The sequence below is a fragment of the Vigna unguiculata genome, chromosome 8, assembly GCF_037176805.1.
Source record: "Vigna unguiculata cultivar grain cowpea cultivar isolate G323 ecotype 2 chromosome 8, ASM3717680v1, whole genome shotgun sequence".
Classification (NCBI taxonomy): Eukaryota; Viridiplantae; Streptophyta; class Magnoliopsida; order Fabales; family Fabaceae; genus Vigna; species Vigna unguiculata.
In genome coordinates, this window is record NC_140799.1 from 11,197,400 (window position 1) to 11,215,111 (window position 17,712).

Genomic DNA, 17,712 nt, shown 5'->3' on the forward strand with positions numbered 1-17,712 from the left:
GAAGAAAAGAGGTCCAACAAAGTGTTTTAAGACTCATGGTTTAAGTCATGAAGATCGCATTCAAGTTAGACTAAATATTCTTGGCCAACCTATTGGTCAATATATGGCTGCCTTGAGCTCTTATTTAGGAACATTAGCTAGGAATGCACACATTGCTCTTTTGACATACACAACTTGGAGAGAGTTGAAAGATAATTGGGAGGATATGTGGCAAACAGTCAAGGTATCATTTTTTTTTCTTATCATTGATATATGCTTTCTATTTATTTCTGAATTGATTTTGGACCAAGATTGAACATTAAATGTCAATATATTAGTGTTAAGAGTTATACAACTCGCATCACTCCTGTCTTTGTAATTTTTTTGTGCTTTAGACAAAAACAAGTGTGAAGGGAGACTTTGGAGTAGTGTATAAGAGAGAGATATAATAATCCAAATCCAGAATCTCAAAAGGAAATTATAGTAGTGTTGGAAGGATTAAGTGTAATCATTACCTAATAGTGGAGAAAAGTTGTAGTGTGGCGAGGTTGGGTATCCATTATTGATTTATTGAAGTTGGATGTCACTTGTTTGGAATATTCTTACCCTAATGTGATATAAACTTACACTTGTAAGTTTCTGGATATGATTATTTAACCCTGTTTTAATATAGCCCCAGCATGTTACCTCTTGTCCTACTGAGGTATTTAACACTTGTAAGTAGATAATAAAAACTGAGGTATTGATCTCCTGCTGCAGCAATAGTGATTATTTGAATATTAGGAGTTTGAATATTCTAAGAAAAAAAGGAAAAAAAAGGGAAAAAAAGTTTGAAGATGCTTGAGAGCTATAGAAAGTGAGCAATTCGGTGGTAATCAATGTTCATATTCTTTGATTTGATTAATTGGGTGGACTTAATGACACAATATATTACTTAGTTCCATTTATTCAAATGCACCATGATTTAATAACAACACTATATAGTGCTTGTCTGGAAAGAGATAGATACTGTGATTTTGAAAAAAGAAGTAATTTTAACTACAAAATCTTCATATAAATTATTGCAAGGAATAATATAATGCCTATTGAATCTGATAAAAAATTAAATTTCAACCATCATAGAATGCAAATTCATAACCTCTCCCATCATCCTAAACCTGTAGGAAAAAACACATCCACTGACTACTTATTTTCATGTGCTTCTGTTGTAATCCCACATGCACTGGTATGCATTTCATGCCCATTTTCTTCGTTTCCTCTCTTAACCAAAACATAACACACCTGTAAATCGTATTTCATCAGCCTTGATCAAAACACTCACACTACTTTTCTCTTATTGGTCTAGAACTGCTAAAACAAAACCACCAATATTTCTCCACTGTTACGTCTTCACTGTCATAATTTTCTATTTATATCTCCTTTCGACTAGTTCATTATTATAGGAATTCATAAATATTTCAATCATTATTTTGCATGTTCATGCTTCTAACTCCATCACAATGGATAAACTTGATCCTTTAAACTGTTGTTAACAAATTAATTAAGAGATGTTTCTGCTCAACACTCTATTATGTTCTGTTCAAAGGTAACAACACTTGTTCTGTTCAAACTCCAAACCTATGGTGAATGTAAGACCCGTGAAAATTAATTAATTAATTAATAAATGCGGGTAGAAAGCGCCTTTATGACATTAATTATTGTTTGATGTGATGTGGAAAAGTGCTAGCTCAAATGGTTGAGAGTAATTTGATTGTGTGAGAGAACTTGGGTTCGAGTCCTATGTATGTCAATTATGTGTTGATTGTTTTATTAATGATTTTTGATAATATGTATGAGAATGGAATTGGTATTGTAAGGTTATCTTGATTGAAGAGTATCATGAAACATGATTGGTTGAATTGGTTATGCACTTGAATGGTGACTAAGTGGTCATGGGTTCAAACTTGGTTAAGAATGAAATTGGAACTTTATTTTTTTTAGTGTAGTTTTGGAGGGAATATGAGAGGGCAACAGAAAACCTAGAAGGGGCAGCCAAGGAGGGAGCTAGAAACCATGATATAATGATCCTTTAATAAAAATTAAACCCACCATAAAGCCTAATTTCGTTTTAACATTTAAACCCCTAAATGAGACCCATATAAAAGGTTATTTTGAAGAAAAAAGGGGGTTTTGGCACTGCTGTCAATTTGCTTGTGAGAAGAATACGAATTCTGAGTGGGTGAGGAGAGAATTGGGTGCTATTAGGAGAAGACTTGAGAGGAAGAATTTGGCAGATTGGGAAATTGGAGAAGAACCCTCAAAGGCTACTAATTTGCTACCAAAATTCCAGGTTAGGGGAGTTGTCTTTGTGCATGTGAATTCATTGATGTGTGTGCTATGATTCTGGATTTATTGGTTTTCTCACATGAATTATGGATGATGTACATTTTCGTATCCTATGTACTGTGAATGCAAATTGGTTGGTTGGACATTTGGGTGCAAAGTCTTATGTGCTTATATTGGGTATAATGAGGGTTTGGTATGGAATTTGGTAAAGATGACTCAATTTCGAATTGGGGTAATATGAATAGATGAAGTAACATGTTTGAGGTGTGCTAGCCATTGTTTTATGTTGGGTAATGATCAAATTCTATATTGGTATGTTTTATTGTGTGAATTGGGCAAAGTTGGGGTGAATTAAGTGCGTGAACAGACTTGAGACCCTACAAGGCTCGCCCAAGCGGGTCCACCTCGCTTAAGCGAGAGTTGCAGAGTATCACTTTGGGTTCTGGTTCGTGGTTCTCGCCTAGGCGACCAGGACAAGGGTTGAGCGACATGGTCTCTCGCCCAGGCGAGAGGCACTCGCCCAGGCGAGAGGCACTCGCCCAGGCGAGAGGCACTCGCCTTAGCGAGGTCGCGAGGAAACCTGAGAGTTTTGAGCGTGATATCTCACCCAAGCGAGAGGTTTTGAGTTTTGAGCAACTAACACTCTCGCCTAGGCGAGAGTGGCTCGCCTAAGCGAGTTCTCGAAGTGCAGTGGTGATGGTTTTGTCGAATACTCGTCTAGGCGAGGTCTGTGTGTTGTTTTGAGCGAAGGTGTGACTCGCCCAGGCGAGAGAATCTTGCCTAAGCAAGTTAACGTGACTGTCTTAAGCTCGCCCAAACGAGGTGAACTAGCCTAAGCGAGGCTGAGACCTTAGCTTGCGCAAGAGTCCCTAGCTTAAACGAGTTTATGCGAAATTCCATGTTTGTGTGAGCTTGTGTGTGTGATTTGGCTGCTTTATCCTAAGTATAGGAAGTATAGGCATGTGGTGTGGTGTTTGGGCTTGAAGGACTAAGTCCAATAGGGGTCTGGGATGTGCTTGGTGGTTGGACACATGATGGGCATGGAACTGATTGAGTTGTTGTCGGCTACTAATGGGCGAGGAGTCCTTAGTATGGTGATTGCATATGTTGGGCGCACGATGGGCAAGGAACTGATATGTTCCCGTCGACTACTATTAGGCGAGGAGTCCATAGTATGGTGATTGCGTGCGTGCCGGGGTCCAAGTTATGAGGCTTGGATCGTTTACTACAGGCGAGGAGTCTGTAGGGCAGGACTATGAGCGGGATAGGCTCATAGGGTTGGACCACGAACGAGTTAGTTTCGTGGGAGCACAGGGAAATCCCAAGACCTAGTTCATGTATATGACTCATGGAGGACTATGAGGTCATAGTTGGGTAATTTGAAAAGCATGAAATTTTAGTTATGTTATTTTGGGATGGGTGACATAATTATTTAATGTATCTGTTTTATATATTGTGCATAGCTCACCCTTTCTGTGTGTGTGTGGCGATGATTGGATAGCTCGTTATCCGAGAGCAGATGATGTGACAGGTGGGACAGGAGAAGCATAGACTCGGAGCGAGGGATAGCATGGGATTTTGTAGATATATTTATCATTTTGGTTTTGAGATAGTTTTGTAATCCTTTTGGGAGCCATTTGATTATTACTTCAGATTATTAATTATGGACTCCTGTTTTTATTACATTGTATTAAAGTTTTAAATTTCCCGCGTTTTTGGGAAATGGTTTTATATTAAATGCGGTATTTATTTTATTTTGGAATTTATTTATTAAAAATTAGTAATATTCCTTTGGGATGTTATAGTGAAGGTTTAAGATGCAATCATAGAATATGTTTTTCATCACTTTAAGTGGTATGGAACAAAAAAGCTATCAAAACATTTTGTAGAGTTTTCTGAAAATTAATTTGCCATTCACATGAATAATAAAACTTGTTTTGATATTGAAATGTTAATTAGACGAAATCAATTTTTGTGACTTTGTGGGATAGTCAAAACAAGGTTTGGACTTTGGACTTTGTACTTTTTGAATATTGTTTATTTCCATTTGGAGTGACTTTATGGTTTTATTTTGAACACACAAGTTTTTTCTAAATTGATATTAATGTTAATTCAAATATGTTTTGGTGTAGTCAAAGTTTGATATAGAAGAACGTGGTAAAAAGTGGGTCTTGCAAAGTATTGGTTCAAGTTGGAGGACTCACAAATGTTGCTTGAAAAAGAAGTTCTTTAAGCCAAACATGAAGGAGGAGTACAATTTAAGGAATCGACCCTCCATTATTCCACTTGAACAGTGGAAAATACTTCTTAAGTTTTGGAAATCTAACATGGCTAAAGTAATAGTAATTTATAGTTTATTTTTAGTTATGTTATTTCCTCGTTATGCGATAGAGGTGCTATTTTTTTTGTTTGTTGGTATTGGATGTTAATTCTCATATTAATTAGATGTTGAATTGTACAAATTTGATCTTTTTTTCTACCTTTTGGCCAGGTTACTTTCTTACTTTGTGATTAAATTTTTCCTTTGTTAATGTGGTGTTTTTATTTTAGAGGAACGTAGTGAGAAGAATAAAATTAGTAGAGCAAAGTATACATTTGTCCATACCACTGGATCAAAAACTTTTGCAGAAATTCATGAAGAAGAGGTAAGAAGACTAGTTAAGGACAATTTTTCTTGTGCTTTTGTAGGAAGAGTGGTTGAACTAATCTTACATATTTTACTTTTAATAGAGGATGAAGAATGTTGATGCTAAAGAGCCATCCCGTGTAGAAATGTTCCTTTTGACACATAAGCCAAAGGATGGAAATAAGACAAAAGATGGAACAAGTAGAATTGTTGTATGAACATCTCTATCATTTATACTTAATTTTGTTTGACACTTATAATTCTTTTAAATTAAGTAGATGTGCTTTGATTTTCAGTCAGAGCTTGAGGAGGCCATTACTTTACACCCTGAAGCAGAGGAAAGCACAACTTAGGATGATTTATTTTCCCAAGACTTAAGTAAAGAGAGACCTAGCTTTGTACGCACATATGGAAAAGGGGTTGCACCTACAGATTTATGGGGGACTAAGTCTACAATTGAAATCCAGAAAATAATAGATGAAGTAAAAAGGAATGCTAGAGTAGAGATGCAAGAGGAGATGCAAGTAAAATTATAAGAACAAGTGGAAGCCATCAAAACTGAAATGTTTACTGGTTTTAAAACATTTTTGGCTCAGCTGCAAACATGCTTTCCAACATAGCAATTCCAGAATTTTCTAGCATGTGGAATCCAAATATAAATGAAAGAGATATGAAGGTATAGTTTTATTCAACATCATTTTAGGTCATTGTTTGTTTGCTTATTGTAAATATATGCATCCTTGTAAATTTGTATCATTTTTTCTCTTCAAATTTAGGACAAAATTAACTCTCATAGGAAGAAAAGGCGGAAGGAGGAAAAAGCTCAAAGGAAGCATGTTGAAAGGTAACTTCATCACATCTAACATCAATTAGTTGTGTTTTTAGTTTGTTAATGAATTTTTAAAATTGATGTTAATTATCATTTTATAAATTTTATAGTAAATCAAAAGAATCTAAAGCAAAGAAGGTCAAAGTTTTAAAAGATTTAAATATGCCCGAGCATCCTCCTACTATGTCTCCCAATATGGTAATTTTTTATTTGTTTCTTTATATATGATAGTAATACTTGTTTCTGCATGTTTTCCCCTTCCCTTATTATTCGTTTATTCATTTCTTAGTTAATAATTTTCCTTTGCATGTATTGTTCATACTTCAAGACATGATTCATATATATTTAATCATTTTCCCTTCTTGTATTGTTCAGTTTTTAGTGTATTTTCCTGTTGAGATTGAGATTGAATATATTGCTTGATGTGTGTTAGGGGTTAAGTCATGAATATTTAAATAGACAAATTTTTGTGTTGATTTTAGTTTATGTGTTGAATTCACAGGGTAATCCTTTAAAAGGTATTCACAAATTAGTGGATCCAAGCCTTGAAGAAAGTTATCCAATTGAATTAGTTCTGAAGGTTAAAGCATTGTTTTTCTTTCAATAATAATTTAATACAATACATTCAATTTGATTTTCAAGATGATATAAGCCTATTTATTCTTAATTATTTTTTTTTTACAAACATTGAATGAGTTGAAAGCAAAGACGCCACAAAACGGAAATTTTAGTGGTGTTAAGCTCAAGAAAAGTGGGAAAAAATAAGGACTTTGTCATGGTTGTATACATTGCTTGTATTTGCATTTGGTTGAGAACATATTTTCTTATTGTTATAGACTTTTTTTTCTTATTGTCACAAACTTTATTGTTGATGCCTAGCAAGTCATGATGCTAATGCAATTAGGTACTTGTTTGTAGCATTTTATGGAGCATTTTATGGGACAATTTATACAAAGTCAATATTTGATTTGAGTGGATACAGTATTCAGAAACCATGGTTGTATTCAAATGAAAGAATTAGAATATTTTTGTGCTTGCATTTCTCCTTTAGGCTATATCTCCTTTTGGCTATTATGAAGCCTTTTCTCTCGCACAATTCACGTTAGGAGCTATAATGCATAATGTCAATAAGAAACCTAAATTGAATTTTACCTAAATATTGTCATAGGATTGTTTCAATTTAAAAAAAAATGTATTATCCTTATTTCTAGATAGATAAATTAGTAACAAATTTAAAATGTTACAAAAAGATAATTCATAAACTTTCTTAATTGTTGTAAAATAAGATAATTGGTAACATTCATTTAAATGTTACAAAATATATAGATAACATTTTCATTTAATGTTAGAAAATGTATCGGTAACATTTTTCAAATGTTACAAAAAAATTAAATTTGCAACATTTGTCAGATGTTAATAAAAATGCTAATCGGTAACATTTTTAGAAATGATACTAATAATATGTAAAAATGTTACTAAAACATTTTGCTAACATGCATTATATATAACATGTGTATAAATGTTACCTTTGCAAATAGTAACATTTTTTTTAGGCTTTAGCAACATTTTTTAAATGTTATTGAAAGTAATATACATAGTAGCCATGCTCGTTACTTTGTTCTATAGTCAAACTTTGTAATAACAAATAGCCATTAGTTATCCACTTTTATCCACTAAGAAATAGCCCAAAGGAGATAATAACCCATTATGTAATAAAGCATTAGATGCCCACATATCAAGGGTAAAGTTGAAAAGAAATAGCACAAACAATCTTCATGTGACAAGATTAATTGATTAAACTCCTCAACGCCAACATATAAATGATTTTGGAAGAATCAAATCCTTAAAACAACCTTAGAGTGATGAAATTTGTTTGATTAAACTTGACGCCCAATCACATAGAAATTAAAATACATTTAACTAACCTAGGAAATTCCACCATCTTGGAATTTATTGTCTTTAATTAGTGTTGTTAGGTGCTTTAACGCTAGTGAAATTTCATCACAACTAAGATGTGACATATCACCCCCAACAAATAAGTTTGTCTTTTGTTCCACTACTATTCAACCACAGAAAGACAATTTTTGGATATCTTTTTGTATCCTTGTTGTCCGCAAATATCTAGCTTCATCCCATAGTCCTAATGCAGCATATATATTTGAAAGTAGTACATATGGAGAAGAGATTTTGGGTTCTAACTCCTTAGATTCAGGACATACCTATTTACATTCCATTATTTCCTTCATAATCCCAAAGTCTTAACCCAAACAAGTCCTATATCACCAAACGCTAAACATAAATGCTAATGTTAATTGTTAGTGTAAGTAATTAAATACAAATGAAACATAAGTGCAGTTCTCCAATTAGAATATTGTAACATCCCATTTAAATAATAACATAATTAAATGAAATCTTACACCGGATAATATAAAAAAGCCAAGTCGCAGAGTATAAAGTCACTCCTTACAGTTATCCAAGGTACTTAAAAGGAAATACTAAAGCTCATTACAAAGCCTACAACCCAAAAGGAGTAAGAGATAGCCGATATTCGAAATAAAGCCTTGGGGGTAATACAATACACGGGCCTTAGCCCTAAAGAAAAGCCCAAATAAAACATGAAGTCCAGCCTAGGTAGACTGTGTAGCAGAATCATCTCTTCCCTATTGACCTCGAGTACCTCTCACATCTGCTCCCATCAATAAATTGATGATCATCGCAAAGGTAGAAGAACAACATACAAGGCAATCAAACCAGCAAGGGTAAGCTAGAGCCAAAAAGATTTTATCATGCAATCAGATATACTTTCACAGTCCAATATGCATACATCATCCAAGCATGTTATGACCTTCCAATCAATACACTAAGACTCGACTCGACTCATCCGGATACATATAACCTGGTCGGATTCAGCGGATGCTTGCACTTGTGGTGGGTACCTCTGCTCACCCCCGAGCTATGTGTTACAAGTGTTACAATGAATCAATCCCCCACACAAAAGGTTAGCCCTTAATGAGTTTCAGGCCTCCTGCTACTCTCACCACAAGAGTCAGTCCGCTCTAAGTGAGACTAACTGACTCTTTAGAGTCTCAAGATGCAATCCTTACCTTGAATCCTTACCAAATTATATAGATGGGGCACCACCATGGACACCCACTAACAGGGCCATGGAATTACGTCCCGACCACTGAAGCACAACCCTGAAATCTCACCTAGAAATTCCAAGGAATTACGTACTGACCACACACTATACATATTCAAACAAACAGTAATATTTATCATGCTTATAAATCTCATGCCAACCTTTATAATCCATCCTCATACATGCTCCATGTTGAATCCATTCCAAATCATCCTTCCCAATTCATGAATATAGAAATGTAATGCATACCGACACCATGCCACTTTGATTACCAACCATCTCAAACAAGTCACATGCCAAGGTCATGTTAAACTTATCAATCACAGACCTTAAACCATTCTACTCATACCCATTCGCCCAATTCATGCTTTTAAAAGTAATTGAATCAATCCACAAGTTCAAGTTAAAGTAAGGAATTAAAATTCTGCAGCAATTTTCGCTTAAGCTAGACAGATCTCGCTTAAGCTAGACTGCTCTCGCTTAAGCTAGAAATTCTCGCTTAAGCTAGACTGATCTCGCTTAAGCTAGAAATTCTCGCTTAAGCGAGACTGATCTTGCTTAAGCTAAAATCCCTCGCTTAAGCTAAACTGACAGCTTTTTAATGATTTCAACATATAAAAAGCACAAAATCCCAAACATATAAAATTTAAGAAAACACAAGCACGTTGTATAAAACGTTGGCATCGTATTTCATGCTTTAAAAGAGTAAACAAATCAATTATGGGAGCATACAAGCATTTAACAATTGTCAATCTCGCTCAAGCTAAGGAGCTCTCGCTCAGGCAACAAGGTCTCTCGCTCAAGCGAAAAACTTTCGCTTAAGCGAGATTGAAAACAGAGAGTACTTCGAGTTCTCGCTCAAGCTAGCTCATCTCGCTCAAGCGAGAGGCCTTCGCTCAGGCGAGCACTCGAAAAAAAAGGGGGCGAGTTATTGTCATTCTCGCTTAGGCAAGAGCTCCTCGCTTAGGCGAGAGCTTTCCGTTTGGGCGAGAAACAACTCGCTTAGGCGAGCATAACAGATCTCACCTGCTCTCACGCATGCAAAGCTAAAAATCCATCCAGAAACAATACACCGATTATTTTCACACCATCAAAAGCACATCAAATTATCAAGAGCACCCAACAGAAACAAAAAGACACATTATTTATAAAAGCATGAAAAAATCCTAGCTTCCCTCACCTGGATAGATGCTAGTGGAAAGCACAGGCACCTACGACAACGAACCCAACAGCTTTAGGAGCATACTCAAGAGGTGGAGCAGAGAATGAGGTTGAGCTTACTTGAATCCGAATGAGCTTCGAGCCCTAGCAGAACACTGTTTGAGGGGAAAAGAGGAGTAAGATGACTGATTTTTGCAAAATGGGCAGAACATGAGAGGGTTAGGCTGGTTTAGGGGTTTTGGGATGCCTTATGGGCCAGCCTTAGGCCCAACTGACTAAGAGAGGCCCTTAAATTTTAGGACAAAATTAAAGTGGGTCTTACATTCTCCCCAACAACAAAAATTTTCGACCTCGAAAATTCACCGACGAGATGGGAAGAAAACTACGTTTTCCTCATTTCATCCGACAACCACCACTTAGACATGACTAATAAAACGACTCCAACACCTATTTTAACTGGAAACTTCGCCTCTGTGCTAAGCAATATGTGTTCAACTGTGTAGATTGGTTTAGTCACTACTCTCGAAGTAACTTCCAACCTACAACCTTAAAACTGGGATGCTCCTTCTTACCTGCCCAACCAACTTGCATTTGATATACCGACTCGTCTACCATATGCTCTCCACTACCTCTTGTAGGTTTTTATCAAAGTCTCAGATGACTTCAAGTCTCAAACTAAAGCATGTATTTATCACTTCACATCACTTTGTTCTCTCCTTTAAGCATCACTCCACTGACTTGATCACTCTTGAGTTCTGGCCTACTGCCCCACCATCAACACTCTTGACCACTTTTACGTATAACGACACTCATAACATCTTACTTCCTTTGTTGGCTTCAACCAAGGCAACAAAGTTCCCTACCGAGTTATTCCAGTTCCAATTTAAAACTATCAACTTATTCCATTGCCATATCGTTTTGGCATCCTGTCCTCATTTTTTTTTATCCCTTAACTTGTAACCATCATTCCACTAAACCACAAAACCATAACTTCCATTGACTCCAAATCTCTAGTATGTTTTTGCACCAAGCAACTCAACAATACACCTCAAACTAAGATTGCCCGATTTGGCTTTATTATTTTTTTCCAACCTCTTTGAGAAACTCACTCGTCCTAGTCGAATAACTAGACCAAGGAAATCTCTTCACTAGGTCATGAGTAAGATAGTTCTTCTCACGCACCTCTTACCATTTCTAAGCATCATCTACCACCATTCCGTTGCGCTACTCTGATTCATACACAAGGTCACTTGTTTGTTTACTCAAAATAATGATCCTTTCGTGTCCGCCATGACAAGGAACCAATTGCCGTTGAGAAACCTTCCTCGAGACCCCTATAAAACTTGTAGAACCCCTTTAAACTCCTCTTTTGATAGTCTTAGCGTTCCATTTTCTCAACAAGGTATCTATCCTTTTAAAACCATATTCCTTATTAGTCACTCCAACCTTAGTCAATACTCTTCTTGAACGGCTTGACACACCACAACTTCTTTTTGAAGATTCACCAAACTTGTAGTCATCTTGGTGATTATACTGAGTTTATACCATTATGTCTCCAACAACTCTTTCACTTGTTTCTCTTACTTCACAATCCCAGCATAAATCCTCCAATTAGAAGCTATTAGCACAAGTTCGACTTCAAACCCAAATGCAAAAGTGAACTTCATCACTCCAAAGCGAAAATTCTAATATTTACTTCAGAATAAATCTATAACTCTTCTACCATTGAGATTCCTTGCGTCTATTTTTCGCTTGCCGTTGTCATATAACTCTGATTCACATGACACCCAGCCCTCATCTTTCAGCTTGATCCACACTTGTTACACTACTACTGACTTATCTCTTCAAATCAAAGGATACTACTTCGTTGGGGATCACATCTCCTAAGAATGAGATTAAGAAAACAATCAATTCACCCTTGAGATTATGTCCCAACCTTGCAAAGGAAACAATTCAAATTGGCTTTGAATTTAAATCCTTTGGTCACCATGAAACATGAAACACACCCGAGTAAACTTCACTTGACCGCAATTGTAGCAAACCACCATCTCAACCCCAACTCCCTCTTGCAGGCACCCATGACTCCTTTACCATATGGGTGACACCAAGAGGTATACGATCTCGAACAAACCAAATCCATATCCCAAGCACCACTTTTATACCTTGTATCCTCGAATTTGATCATTCGCGCTAATCACTCTAACACCAACTATCGTATACACCATTTCAATTTCTTCAGACTTTTCTTCTCCTTTCATTCTTTAGTGTAATTTGCCCCCACTAGTTCTTGCCATTCCTACAAGATCCAACACTTAGGTTTCTTGGTCTCAGCCCAAGGTCAATTATTCTGCTCATGTGAATTACTTTTCCTTGAAACATCCTTCTATCAACTCCAAAGACCAAATCATCTCCTTCTGACTATCCAACCTAGTACGAAACCTTTATGCCACTTCATTTTTTATCCACATATTATTTTTTCCTTTACCTAGGAAACATCATCTTACTTGACTGATCCATAAGCTCTACTCCATCTTAGCCTCCAACTAGAGATTTGTTGTCTTTTTACACCCCCATGGTCTTTATCTTTCTCAGTTTGCTCGATGCCAAGCAATTTCATTATTTTCTACAACCCAGGATATTACCAATTGCTTCTCTTCCACCAATCCAAGAAAACACTAGATATGGCCATACGACCATATCTAATGACACTTCTCTTAATATCACAGGTATCTGTAGAACTCTAAATTATGGTATTGCTGGAATGTAGAACCAGGTTGATGTTCCTCAAATGTTGTTACACTTGCATGCACTGATATCTCCCATATGTTTTAACCTTTAGATTCAACTCATTTTGGAAAACTTGCGGCATTTGATCCCAAACTTGTCCTTGAAGCTCCCTTAGTCCAATCGTTGCTAAACTCCAACATCTGTTCTCAAACTATTAACCCAAACTTAGCTTCCCTTGCTCAACGGTATACATCACACATCAACTTCCTATCTCTGAGGCAAGAAATTGTCTTAGAGACCTCATCCAACACTTATAAAGGAAAGCAGGCCAAGTTGACATTGGATCTGCATTCCCTCATTTCTATATACACCAGACACATAGTACAGAGGCATAACAAGACAAACTAGAACATACGAAGCAACACTCCATCATCTACAAACAACCAAACCCTTTTGTATGTCACCCTTCTTTCCGTAGCCAGTAGAATTAAGAAAGGAAAAACAACCCTTAATCTAGTCGTGAGTGTGCACCCTCATTACTTTATCAAGGCGTTTTTCTGTTCTTAAAGCTTTTGGTTTTACTAACACACTTGACAAGACATGACTACTCACGCCTGCGAGGCATGACAAACCCACAACCTCAGGTCATCCTAAGGACGAACTGCTCTGATACCATTAATGTAACATCCCATTTAAATAATAACATAATTAAATGAAATCTTACACCGAATAATATAAAAAAGTCAAGTTGCGGAGTATAAAGTCACTCCTTACAGTTATCCAAGGTACTTAAAAGGAAATACTAAAGCTCATTACAAAGCCTACAACCCAAAAGGAGTAAGAGATAGCCGATATTCGAAATAAAGCCTTGGGGGTAATACAATACACGGGCCTTAGCCCAAAAGAAAAGCCCAAATAAAACATGAAGTCCAGCCTAGGTAGACTGTGTAGCAGAATCATCTCTTCCCTATTGACCTCGAGTACCTCTCGCATCTGCTCCCATCAATAAATTGATGATCATCGCAAAGGTAGAAGAACAACATACAAGGCAATCAAACCAGCAAGGGTAAGCTAGAGCCAAAAAGATTTTATCATGCAATCAGATATACTTTCACAGTCCAATATGCATACATCATCCAAGCATGTTATGACCTTCCAATCAATACACTAAGACTCGACTCGACTCATCCGGATACATATAACCTGGTCGGATTCAACGGATGCTTGCACTTGTGGTGGGTACCTCTGCTCACCCCCGAGCTGCTCACCCCCGAGCTATGTGTTACAAGTGTTACAATGAATCAATCCCCCACACACAAGGTTAGCCCTTAATGAGTTTCAGGCCTCCTGCTACTCTCACCACAAGAGTCAGTCCGCTCTAAGTGAGACTAACTGACTCTTTAGAGTCTCAGGATGCAATCCTTACCTTGAATCCTTACCAAATTATATAGATGGGGCACCACCATGGACACCCACTAACAGGGCCATGGAATTACGTCCCGACCACTGAAGCACAACCCTGAAATCTCACCTAGAAATTCCAAGGAATTACGTACTGACCACACACTTTACATATTCAAACAAACAGTAATATTTATCATGCTTATAAATCTCATGCCAACCTTTATAATCCATCCTCATACATGCTCCATGTTCAATCCATTCCAAATCATCCTTCCCAATTCATGAATATAGAAATGTAATTCATACCGACACCATGCCACTTTGATTACCAACCATCTCATACAAGTCACATGCCAAGGTCATGTTAAACTTATCAATCACAGACCTTAAACCATTCTACTCATACCCATTCGCCCAATTCATGCTTTTAAAAGTAATTGAATCAATCCACAAGTTCAAGTTAAAGTAAGGAATTAAAATTCTGCAGCAATTTTCGCTTAAGCTAGACTAATCTCGCTTAAGCTAGAAATTCTCGCTTAAGCTAGACTGATCTCGCTTAAGCTAGAAATTCTCGCTTAAGCGAGACTGATCTTGCTTAAGCTAAAATCCCTCGCTTAAGCTAAACTGACAGCTTTTTAATGATTTCAACATATAAAAACACAAAATCCCAAACATATAAAATTTAAGAAAACACAAGCACATTGTATAAAACGTTGGCATCGTATTTCATGCTTTAAAAGAGTAAACAAATCAATTATGGGAGCATACAAGCATTTAACAATTGTCAATCTCGCTCAAGCTAAGGAGCTCTCACTCAGGCAACAAGGTCTCTCGCTCAAGCGAAAAACTTTCGCTTAAGCGAGATTGAAAACAGAGAGTACTTCGAGTTCTCGCTCAAGCTAGCTCATCTCGCTCAAGCGAGAGGCCTTCGCTCAGGCGAGCGCTCGAAAAAAAAAGGGGGCGAGTTATTGTCATTCTCGCTTAGGCAAGAGCTCCTCGCTTAGGCGAGAGCTTCCCGTTTGGGCGAGAAACAACTCGCTTAGGCGAGCATAACAGATATCACCTGCTCTCACGCATGCAAAGCCAAAATTCCATCCAGAAACAATACATCGATTATTTTCACACCATCAAAAACACATCAAATTATCAAGAGCACCCAACAGAAACAAAAAGACACATTATTTATAAAAGCATGAAAAAATCCTAGCTTCCCTCACCTGGATAGATGCTAGTGGAAAGCACAGGCACCTACGACAACGAACCCAACAGCTTTAGGAGCATACTCAAGAGGTGGAGCAGAGAATGAGGTTGAGCTTACTTGAATCTGAATGAGCTTCGAGCCCTAGCAGAGCACTGTTTGAGGGGAAAAGAGGAGTAAGATGACTGATTTTTGCAAAATGGGCAGAACATGAGAGGGTTAGGCTGGTTTAGGGGTTTTGGGATGCCTTATGGGCCAGCCTTAGGCCCAACTGACTAAGAGAGGCCCTTAAATTTTAGGACAAAATTAAAGTGGGTCTTACAAATATAGTTACAATAGAATAAACTTACATTGTACAAAGTTAACTTAAATTGATTACAGTAGGCAACATCAGCTACTAATTGTGCCTAAGTTTTGTCTACCAAATGTATGGATATTTACAATTACGATGAAGCAAAACAAGGAAATAATTCTATAGAATGTAAACAACTCAATACCTTCAAGTTTTTATATATGAACCCTTTGTGTTTTAAAGATGATGAAGAACCCTACACGAAGTCACCACCAATAGGTTTACCCCTTTCACAATGCGGTCAGCCTCTCCTTCGCCATGGCGTGCATCTAAATCGCGAGCTCCCTCATCAGACATATAACAACAACACATGTTCCATTGAGCGGCGTGATATTATGGGAAATATTTCATGGATAATAAAGTTTTTTCTTGTAATTTTTATTATCTACAAAGCTATAATTCAACCAAAATCAAAATTAAACTAAAATTATATCTAAAAGTACTTTATTAACATAAAATCGTAAAAAATGGAATTTTACAAAGAAAACCAAATCTGAACTAAAAAGGGAAAATTAAAACTAAACAAAGCCCAAGAGAAATGCTAGTCACTATGAAAAATACAATAAAATAGGGACTCATCGCCCACTAAACTAGAATTAATAATGCTAAAAAGAGCCGTGTGCAGCTCAGAATAAGCAAATATGAAGAATCACCATTTTGAATTACCCACAGATTATATTCCACAGATTTTTTTTCATAGATAAATAAGTATTTTTCCATGAAATATTTCCCACGGATTCTTTAACGATAAATACGTTATTTCCCATATAATATTTCCAACAATTTTTTGCATGGATAAATAAATTTTCCGAAATATTATTTCTGTAAGACTCACTTTAATTTTGTCCTAAAATGTTGGGCCTAAGGTTGATCCATAGGGCATCCCAAAACCCCTAAACTAGCATAACCCTCTCATGTTCTGCTCACTTTGCAAAATCAGCCACCTTACTCCTTCCTCTTTTCTCCTCAAACAGTGCTCTGCTAGGGTTTGGAGCTCATTCAGATTCAAGTAAGCTCAGCCTCATTCTCTGCTCCACGTAAGTTGTTCTTCCGCTCATGCTCTTTCTTCTCCAGCTTGTTTTCGTGGTTCCTGTTAGGGTTCATTGTAGTAATCTCGTTTTCATTTTGTGCCACTATTCTCAACTCTTGAGTATGCTCCTGGAGCTGTTGGGTTCATTGTCGTAGGTGTTTGTGCTTTCCGTTAGCATCTGTCCGGGTAAGGGAAGCTAGGGTTTCGAGATTTGATGTGTTTTGCTTGCTCTTCAGTTTTATTTTGTGTTTATGGTGCGTGTATGTTGCTTAATATGATATGATAATATATTCCATGTTGTTTTGGGTGAATTTGTATACTAGCCTGCATGACAGTATAGGTGATTTGATAATCTCGCCCAAGCAAGTGGAGCTCGCCAAAGCAAGGGTATTAGAAAACCCCTACCAGGTGTTGCGCGAGTTGTCGCTCAAGCGACGAGCTCTAGTCTTGAGCGAGAGGCCATCTCGCTCAGGCGAGGAGGTCTCACCTAAGCGAGAGAACGTGACAACACCATTGTTCCCTCTTCGAGCCCTTGTCTAGGCGAAGGGAGCTCGCATGAGCGAGAAGCTGGGCGAGAATGCACCAGGTTTTGTTTTCTTCTCTGTCATGGTATGTTTGCCACATGTTTAGGTGAATTAATATGTTAAAAGCATGAAATGAATGTGCATGTATGGAATTGGTTCAGGGATCGAATATGATGAGTTTGGTATGGATTTGATATGGGATATGAATGAAGGTTGGTTATAAAGTTTGGCATGAGATTGGTATGCATGATAAATACCTATTTGGTTGGTGAAGCATGAATTATATGTGGTTAGGGCGTAATTCCACGATAGTTTCATGGTGGTGCCTCATTGGTTAGGACGTAATTCAATGAGTCTCTAGGTGAGACCTCATAGTGGTGCCTCAGTTGGTTGGGAGGTAATTTCATGATCCCTGTTA

The 17,712-nt window shown here is 37.1% G+C and overlaps 1 pseudogene; it reads left to right on the plus strand.

Annotated features, from left to right (window-relative positions):
- LOC146884137 (uncharacterized) overlaps positions 1 to 17,712 on the plus strand; it is a 49,670-nt pseudogene that overhangs the window by 242 nt on the left and 31,716 nt on the right.